At 36.9% G+C, this 9,880-nt stretch overlaps 2 pseudogenes; one reads left to right on the forward strand and one right to left on the reverse strand.

Annotated features, from left to right (window-relative positions):
• Positions 1-3,576: 3,576 nt before the first annotated feature.
• LOC112623858 lies at positions 3,577-4,442 on the forward strand (annotated as a pseudogene).
• Positions 4,443-5,002: 560 nt separating this feature from the next.
• LOC112623860 lies at positions 5,003-5,131 on the reverse strand (annotated as a pseudogene).
• Between the last annotated feature and the right edge of the window lie 4,749 nt (positions 5,132-9,880).

Genomic DNA, 9,880 nt, shown 5'->3' on the forward strand with positions numbered 1-9,880 from the left:
TTTTTTTTTTTTTTTTTTTTTTTTTTTTTTTTGAGACAGAGTCTTGCTTTGTCACCCAGGCTGGAGTGCAGTGGTACGATCTCAGCTCACTGCAACCTCCATCTCCTGGATTCAAGAGATTCTCCTGCCTCAGCCTCCCAAATAGCTGGGATTACAGGTACATGCCACCACACCCAGCTAATTTTTGTATTTTTAGTAGAGATGGGGTTTCACCATGTTGGCCAGACTGGTCTTGAACTCCTGACCTCAGGTGATCCCCTCGCCTCAGCCTCCCAAAGTGCTGGGATTATAGGCATGAACCATTGCACCTGACCTGGCAGTTAGAGATTTTAAAACAGCTTTTATAAACATATATAAGGATTTAAAGAAAAACATAAACACAGTAATAAAGAAAACATTTTTAAAGAAACAAATGTGACTTTTAAAGCTAAAAATACTATAAACAAAATTTAAAATTTACTATAAAAGCTTTAGAGCAGATTAGATACTGCAGAAGGAGAGACTAGCACACATAAACAGAGAACATGCAGAGAAACCGATAAGTTGGCTTTTCCTCAGAAATAACACAAGCAAGATGAAAATGAAACATCTTTAAAGTATAGAAAGGAAAAAGACTGTCTACCTAAAATTTAATATTCAGTAAAAACATTCATCAGAAATTAAAGTCAAATTTAAAAGTTTTAGATAAAATGTGAGAGAATTTATTGTCAATAGACAACAAAAATGGTAAAGGAAGCATTTCAGGTTGAGGGGAAACAATGCTATGAAAACTCAAACCTGCATGAAGAACTAAACTTGCTGAAAATGGTGAGTATGAGCAAATATAAGACTTTCTCATGTTTGTTAATTTACTTAAAATACAATAGATAGTTTAAAGTAAAAATAATAGCAATGTTTTGTGGGAATTATATGTAGAAATAAAATGTATGGCAAAAACAGCATACAGGATATGTGGGACAAGAGGATATTAAAAACATTAATGTCTTTTTAATGTCAAATATTAAATGGAATTATGTAACTTAAATCTTTTTGCATTATGTATAAAATGATTTAATATTAATCAGAAGTAGACTAATAAGTTAAGAATGCATATTGTAATTCTTAATGCAACCCACTTTATAAAAGGCATATTTTTAAGTATTCTATTTTATTTCTACCATTGGCTTTTTTGCTAATTAAAAAAAGTCAATTGTAGAAATAAAATAGAATGCTTAAAATTACCTTATTGATCAAAAAGAAGGTGGAAAAAAGAAAAAGTAAAAATAAAACTGATGGAAAAAATAGAAAACAAATAGTGTGTACTCAGCCATATCAATAATCACATTAAATGTAAATATAATTAACACTGAAATTAAAAGGGAGACATTGTCAGAGTACATTAAAAAGCAATCCCCAACAGCTTGCTGGGTGAGATTAGAGATGCAAATTAAAAGAAAAAGGATGGGGAAAAATACGTCAAGAAAGTACTAATTATAAGAACGTTACAGTGGCTACATTAATATCAGACAAAATAAACACCAAGACATATGGTAATATTAGAGACAGAGAAGGATATTTTATCATAATAAAAAGGTCATTATGTATACCTAATGATAAAACTTCAAAATATATGAAGCAAAAACTGACAGTACTACAGGAAAAAACAAATCCACAATTATAGTTGGTTATTTGAGCACTCCTCTCTAACTGAGAGGAAAAGTTAGTAACATCATTAAGGATATGGACGATCTGAATAATGCCATCAGACCATTTAACTAACTAATGGATATTTCTAGAATATTTCCTATAAAAAGTCCAGGTTCTTTTCACATGCACATAGAACTATACCAAGATAGACCATATACTGGTCAATAAAATAAGTTTCAACAAATTTAACAGACGTGATATCATACAAAACACATTTTCTGAAAACAAAAAGAATTAAGTTAGAATTTTTTAAAAAAGATATCTACTAAGTACAATGTGATATCCTAGATTGGATCCTGGAGAAAAGACATTAGTAGAAAACTGATAAAATCTGAATCTAGAAATAGTAATATAACAATGTTGATTTTTTTTAGTATTGACAAATGTACCATGGTAATGTAAAATGTTATCTCTGGGGAAACTGAGTGACAGGCATACAGAAACTATCAGTTATATTTCTGCAGCTTTTTTGTAAATCTACAACTATTCTAAAATGAAACTTTTTAAAAAACCAGTTTTTTTCCAAATTTACAAATATTTGGACAGTAAGCAATACCGTTACAAATATCCCATGGCTGAAATAAAAAATCACAAGAGGTATTAGAAAATATTAGAATTAAATGATAATCACAACATTTTAAAATTTGTGGAATTTACCCCTTTGCTTAGAAGTTTGGGTCTGTAAATGCTTAATTAGAAAAGAATGAAGGTCAAAAGTCAATGATCTACCCTTCTTCAAGCAGCCAAAAATGTAAGAACAAATTAAACCCAAAGTAACTAGAAAGAAGGAAGCAATAAAGGGTGGAAATCAATGACATAGAAAATAGACAAAAGGGAAACATCAACCAAGTCAGAAATCGTTCCTTTGAAAAGTTAAAAAAATTGAATAATCTCCTAGCAATACCATTCAAGAAAAAAAGGAAAATATAAGCCATCAATATTAGGAATGAAAGAGGGAACATGATTATAGAGCCTATAGACACTAAAGGACAATAAAGAAATACATAAAGAAATGTATGCCAGTAAATTTGAAACTTTATATAAATAGATTAAATTATTTGACAAATACAGATTAACAAAACTAATACAAGAAGAAATAGAAAGTCTAAAAAACCCTATATCTGTTCAGGAAAATGAATTCATAGTTAAAATCCTCCCACAAAGATAACTTCAACCTCAGATGTGTTTACTGGTGAATTTTATCAAACATTTAAGGAAGAAATATTAGCAGTCATACACAGTCTTTTCAGAATATAGAGGAGAGAACATTTCTCAACCTGTTTTATGAGACCAGCATGTCCCTCACACCAAAACCAGACAAATATATTACAAAAAAAGAAAACTGCAGAGCAATATTCCTCATAAGAATAAATGCAAAAATCCTTAACAAAATACTGGCAAATTCATAAATCACAAAAATAAGAATGTAACATGATCAGGTAGGACTTTTCCCCAGGAACGCAAGGTTGATTTAACATTGGAAAATTAATAGATCAATGTAATTCACTACGTTAACAAAAAAGGGGAAGCATATAAACATCTTAATTGTTGCAGATGAAGCATTTGCCAAATTCAACACCTATTCATCATAAAACACACAGCATATTAAAAATATAAGGAAACTTCCTCATTTTGATTTTTGACGAAAGATCTAAAACCCTAAAAGTGTCATCACACTTAATGACGAAAATACTTAAGTCATGCTAAGATTGGGAAGAAGGCACAATGTCCACTGCATACCATTTTTATTCAATATTGCACTGAAAGTCTTAGTGCAATGAAGCAAGACCATGAAACAAACAAAGGATCAAGGCTTTCCGCACTAACTAGAGAGGCATCCATACGGTCCGGTTCTAGATTCCCTTCATAACTTAAAGGGAAACTCACACAATGTCCAGAGCCCTTGATGTCCTGCAAATGAAGAAGTATATCCTCAACTATCTTGCAGCAGTAACTGACTTACATTGCACCAATCTTGACTTCCAAATGGAACAGTACATCTACAAAAGGAAAAATGATGGCTTCTACACCACAAATCTAAAGAGGACCTGGTAGAAGCATCATGCTATTGTTGCCATTGAATACCCTGCCAATTTCAATGTCATATCATCCAGGAATGCTGGCCAGCAGGCTGTGCTGAAGTTGCTGCTGCCACTGGAGTCATTCCTATTGCTGGCCACTTTACTCCTGGAACCTTCACTAACCAGATCTAGGCAGCCTTCCAAGAACTGCGTCTTCTGGTGGTTACTGGCCCAGGGCTGACCACCAGCTGCTCACAGAGTCGTCTTATGTTCACCCACCTATCAACCATTGCTCTGTTTGACAGATTCTCTTCTGCACTGTGTGGACATTGCAATCCTATGTAACGACAAGGGCTCTCACTCAGTGGGTCTGATGTGGTGGAGGCTGACCCAGGAAGGTCTACACATGCGTGGCACTATCTCCCAAAAGCACTCATGGGAAGAGGTCATGCCTGATATTTGCTTCTACAGAGATCCTGAGCACATTGAAAAGGAAGAGCAGATTGCCGCTGAAAAAGCTGCGGCCAAGGATGAATTTCAGGGTGAATGGACTGCTCCACCTCGTGAGTGCACCACTACTCAGGCTGACTGGTCTAAAGACGTGCAGGTGCCGTCTGTGCCTGTTCAGCATGTCCCTACTAAGACTGAAGCATTCAGCCTGCCACGGAAGACTGGTCTGCAGCTCTCACTGCTCAGGCTGCTGAATGGGTAGAAACAACCACTGAGTGTTCCTAAGCTGTTCTTTCACAGACTCTTAAGGAAAATAGAAATAAGGTTGATGGAAAATAAACATTAGTTTCGAAATAAATAAGAATGACTCAAAAGAAGATGTGATTGTTTATATAGGAAAATCTCAATCAATATATTAAACAAAAAAACTTAGTTATGTTAGCAAAGTCACAGAATATAAGATGTAGCAAAGTCACAGAATATAAGATGCAAAATTGAGTTTATGTCTACAGAGTAGCAATGATTGGAAGTCAACATTGAAAATATCATATATAGTGACATCAAAAATATTATCAAAAACTTTAACAAAAGATGTATAAGACTGCTACACTAAAAATCATAAAACCTTACTGAGGGAAATTAAAGACTGAAATAAATAATAAGACATACCACATCCCTGATTTAGAGGCTTCAGTATTGCTAAGACATCAGTTCTCCCCAAATTAATCTACAGATTCACTGCCATTTTAATTAAGATCCCAGTAGACTTTGAAAAAAAAACAGAAACAGAAAAACTGATTCTAAAATTTTCATGAGAACACAAACGACCTAGAATTTAGCCAGGAAAACAAAATCTTTTTTTAAAAAACCAAAGTTGGAGGAGTAACACTACTTGATTTTGAGACTTACTCTATTAGCAATAATCGCACCTCAGATAGACCTCATTGGCTACGATACTGCCACTGCACAAAGCTAATTTTGAGACTTACTCTAAAGTTACAGTAATAAACACAGAGTAGAACTGGCATAAGAAGAGACACATTGAGCAGTCAAAAGAATAGAGAGTTCAGAAACAGATATGCAATCATTTGATTTTCAACATTGGCCATGAAAAATTCGATGGGGAAAAATGTTTTCAAAAATTGTCCTTGAATAACTGTAGGTCTATATGGAAAATAAAGAAACTTGACATCTACCTCATAGTATATACAAAAATTAATTTGAGAAAGACCATAGACCTAAACATAAAAGCTAACACTTTAAGCTTCCAGAAGAAAACACAGGGGAAGGGAGGAGAGAGAAGACGAGAGGATGGGAGGGGTAGGGGAAGGGGAAGGGAATAAGTACCTTGCCCAGAGAATGCTGAATGCTGAGTTAGGAAAAGATTTCTTAGGATACCATAAAAGAAAAAAGATAAATTGGTTTTCATCAGAATTTAAAACTTCTACTCATCAAAAAATGAATGGGTCAGCCTCAGACTGGGATAAAATAGTGTGTGGGGGCAGGGTCTATATAGATCTACATATTATAGAATATATATATATATATATCTCGTCTTCCACTCAATAATAAAAAGATAACCCAATTTTTAAATGGCCAAAAACACTTGCAAGATGTATATGTATCCAAAAAGCACTTGAAAAAGTACTTACATCATTAGTCATCAGTGAAATGCTAAATAAATCACAATGGGATTCCATTTCACACCCATCAACACAACTAAAATTTAAAAATTGACAACATCAAACGTAATTGAGGTTGTGGAGCAACTGGAACTCTTATACATTGCTAATGAGGATATGAAATCATACAACCACTTTGAAAAACTGTCTATTTCCTATAAAGTTATAGATAAGCCTACCCTATGGCCTAACAATTCAACTCTAGGTATACAGAAACCTAAGAGAAATAAACAATGTATGTCCACAAAAAGCCTTATAGATGAATGTCATAACAGCTTTATATATAATAGAGAAAAAATATGGACAACCCAATGTCCATCAACAGGAAATTGCATAGACAAATTGTATGTTCATACAGTGGATACTACTCAGCAATGAAAAGGAAAGTACTGATATATGCAACAATGCAGATGAATCTTAAAAACATTACACTGAGTTAAAGAAGCCTTGCTCAAAAGTATACCTACCTTATAATTCTATGTGTATGAAGCACAAGAACAGGCAAAACTAGTCTCTGGTGATAGAAAGGTGCCTGGGAGGCCCCAAGCAGTGGCTCATGCCTGTAATCCCAGTAGTCTGAGAGGCAGAAGCAAGCAGATCACTTGAGGCCAGGAGTTTGAGAACAGGCTGGGCAACATAATGAAATCCCTTCTCTACAAAAAATACAAAAATGACCCAGGTGTGGTGGTGCGTGCCTGTAGTCCCAGCTACACAGGCACGAGATTGGCTTGAGCCTGGGAGGCTGAGGTTGCAGTGAGCGCTGAGATGGAGCCACTCACTCCAGTCTGGGCAACAGAGATGGGGGTTGTGGGGGAAGGTGCCTGGGTGGGATAGCAGGGGGCAGGGAGCAGGGGGCAGTGGGTAGGAGACCAACTGGGCGTGGGGAAACATTATCCAATGATGGCAATGAGGGTCCTAGTGTGTGCACATTTTTCAGTCTCACTGAACCATACAACTAAGATCTGTGCGTTTTACTGTGAATATTGATTATACACCCATTTTAAATGACAGACAGCGAGAGAGAGGCACGAGTAAGAAAGAAGCAGGGAGAGAAGAAGGAAGGAAGCAAGGAGTATGCAAGGAAAGAAGGGAGAGAGGGAGATGAAGGAAGGGAGGGAAAGAGGAGGAGAATAGGGGCAGAGAAGAGAGGGTGGGAGGGGTAGAGGAGGAGAGGGAAAAAGGTACCTTGCCCAGAGAGTGCCAATTGCTGAGTTTGCTGCGCTCATTTCTGAGCTTGGAAGAGCCAAAATCAGCAGGGGTGTGCGCTCTCATCTATCTCCGTGAGTTCCTGTGTAGATTATGTGAGCTGGCAGAGAGTGGATCTGAAAATCTTCCACTGAATCTTACGAAGTTGCTCTGTTTAAGTAGTTCTTTCATTTTCCTTTACCATTTTTCTTTGTTCTCTTTTCCTCTTTTCTGTTTCCCCCTTCCTCTCCTCTTCATTCCTTCTTCCTCTCTCTGTCCTTTTTAGTAGTGGATGAGGAAAATGATTTGCATATTTATTCAATGGCATGGAAAATTTTCTACTACATATTTTTAGGTGAGTTGGCAGACTACCAAAAAACCAATGTAGTGTAATGACATTTATAAAAAGGTACATAAATACAGGCGCGGTGGTTCATGCCTGTAATCCCAGCACTTTGGGAGGCCAAAACGGGCGGATCACCTGAGGTGAGGAGTTTGAGACCTGCCTGTCCAGCATGGTGAAACCCCGTCTCTACTAAAAATACAAAAATTAGCCAGACGCATGGCACATGCCTATAGTCCCAGCTACTCGAGAGGCTGAGGCTGGAGAATTGCTTGAACCCAAGAGGCAGAGGTTGCAGTGAGCCAAGATTGTGCCACTGCGCTCCAGCCTGGGTGACAGAGCAAGACTCCATCTCAAAAACAAAAACAAAAACAAACAAGCAAACAAACGAAAAAATATAAATACATAGAGAAGTGCCTACCAAAGTATTAAGAGTGGTTGCCTATGGGCATTTGGGGCTCACAACCATTGTTACAGTAGAATCTTGCTAACCCACTGATCCTTATTTCCTCTAAAATGCTGTGGACTGGTCATGCTGCAAACTCCCTGTAGGAGGCCTCCAGAGAGCACCAGCCCTGCTGCTCCCTCAAGTTCCCTGGGATTTTTACTAAGAATCACTTGTGTCTGGTCTCAAACATGTTTATGCCATTTGTATTTACTACTGTAATTTTGTATTTTAATTAAATATGTAATCAAAATAATGAGTGGCAAAGGTTTCTATAGGAACTAAGGATGAATACTTCGCAAATACTTGATAAAGACATGTTGTTAAAAAATGAATACTGTCTGATTAGGTATATACAATAGGCCATTCTTGCATTGCTATAAGAAATATCTGAGACTGGGTAATTTATAAAGAAAAGAGGTTTAATTGGCTCACAATTCTGCAAGCTGTACAGGAAGCATGGTGCTGGCATCTGTTTGGCTTCTGGGGAGACCTCAGGTAGCTTACAATTATGGCAGAAGGTGAAGGAGGGGCAGGCATCCCACGTGGTGAGAGGGAGTGTAGGGGAGAGGGAGAGAAAGAGAGAGAGTGCAAGAGAGAAAGTATGAACATATTTCTAAACAATGAGATTCCCTGAGCACTCACTCATAACAACAAGACATGATGGATCTGCCCCTGTTACCCAAACACCTCCCACCAGGCCCCGCCTCCAACACTGGGATCACAATTCAACATGATTCACAGGGATATATTCAAACCATATCAGTATAGTTCTCCCTCTTTCTACCTCTTTATTTTTTTTGAGACAGTCTTACTCTGTTGCCCAGGCTGGAGTGCAGTGGTGCGATCTCGGTGCCCACTGCAACCTCTGCCTCCTGGGCTCAAGCAATTCTCCTGCCTCAGCCTCCAGAATAGCTGGGACTACAGGCTCACACCACCACACCTGGCTAATTTTTGTATTTTAGTAGAGACGAGGTTTCACCATGTTGGCCAGGCTGGTCTCGAACTCCTGACCTCACATGATCTGCCCATCTCGGCCTCCCAAAGTGCTGAGATTACAGGCATGAGCCACCGCACCCAGCCTCTATCCCTTTTTTTAAAGCAAAAAAAAAAAAAAGTTCTCCCTCCTTTACCCGGGGTTAGATATTTACCATCAAAATTTAGGTACAGCTTTAAACGAATACACACACACAAACACACACACATACAAACACAGTAGGGAGCAGTGAAAAATATCTTATTTTAAGTATTCCTTAGGTATAGCTTTATAGTAGTAAGTATGGCCAATATAACAACTCTTATAAATACCTTTATTTATCATTTTTCCCATTCTAGAACAGCTGACTTCAGTTGCTAAATCTCATATCACCATACCTCCCAAACCTCCTAGACTCATATTTTAATGTTCACCATGATTACCAAGGCAATAAAAGATGCTGAAGTGAATTCTACAGTCATCAAAAAAATGATACTTAATATACTATCGATTTTATTTGTTGTGTTCTGATTCTTTGAAAATAATTGGTAAACCGTATGTGTTTAATGTAATAACTTTCCACTAATCAGAATATTTAATGAGCCAAAACATGATTTTCCCACTATCTTGGAAAACCGAGTTTAATGTCTTCAATATATAACAAAGTTAAATATGTAACTATGTAATGAAGCTGATGACATTGTTGTGCCATAGGTATTTGTTAACTTCCACTTTCTCTCCAGAAAGAAGCCTGAGGGGTTTTCTTGATTTAAAGCAGTGTACATCTGGGATCCTGAAATTTCAAACCAGCTAATGAATTTGAGGCTCTGTATTTATTCCAGAAAATAAAATCACTTTGTTTAAAATTAATGTGAGCATTATGTATTATTCCATTAAAGGAAGTCTCTGAGGGCAAGAGTAGCTTTCAACCAGATTTACAAGTTAGTAGTCATTAGCAAAGGACTGTACACATTTTCCTACAGAAAAATTATACCACAATCCTGTTTCCTCTCTATCCCTCTATGAACATTGACTAAGTTCAACAACTGCATTAAAAGTCTCTGTGATGGAAGGGCTTCTGAGAAGGGAATA

This window comes from Theropithecus gelada, chromosome 4 (assembly GCF_003255815.1).
Source record: "Theropithecus gelada isolate Dixy chromosome 4, Tgel_1.0, whole genome shotgun sequence".
Taxonomy (NCBI): Eukaryota; Metazoa; Chordata; class Mammalia; order Primates; family Cercopithecidae; genus Theropithecus; species Theropithecus gelada.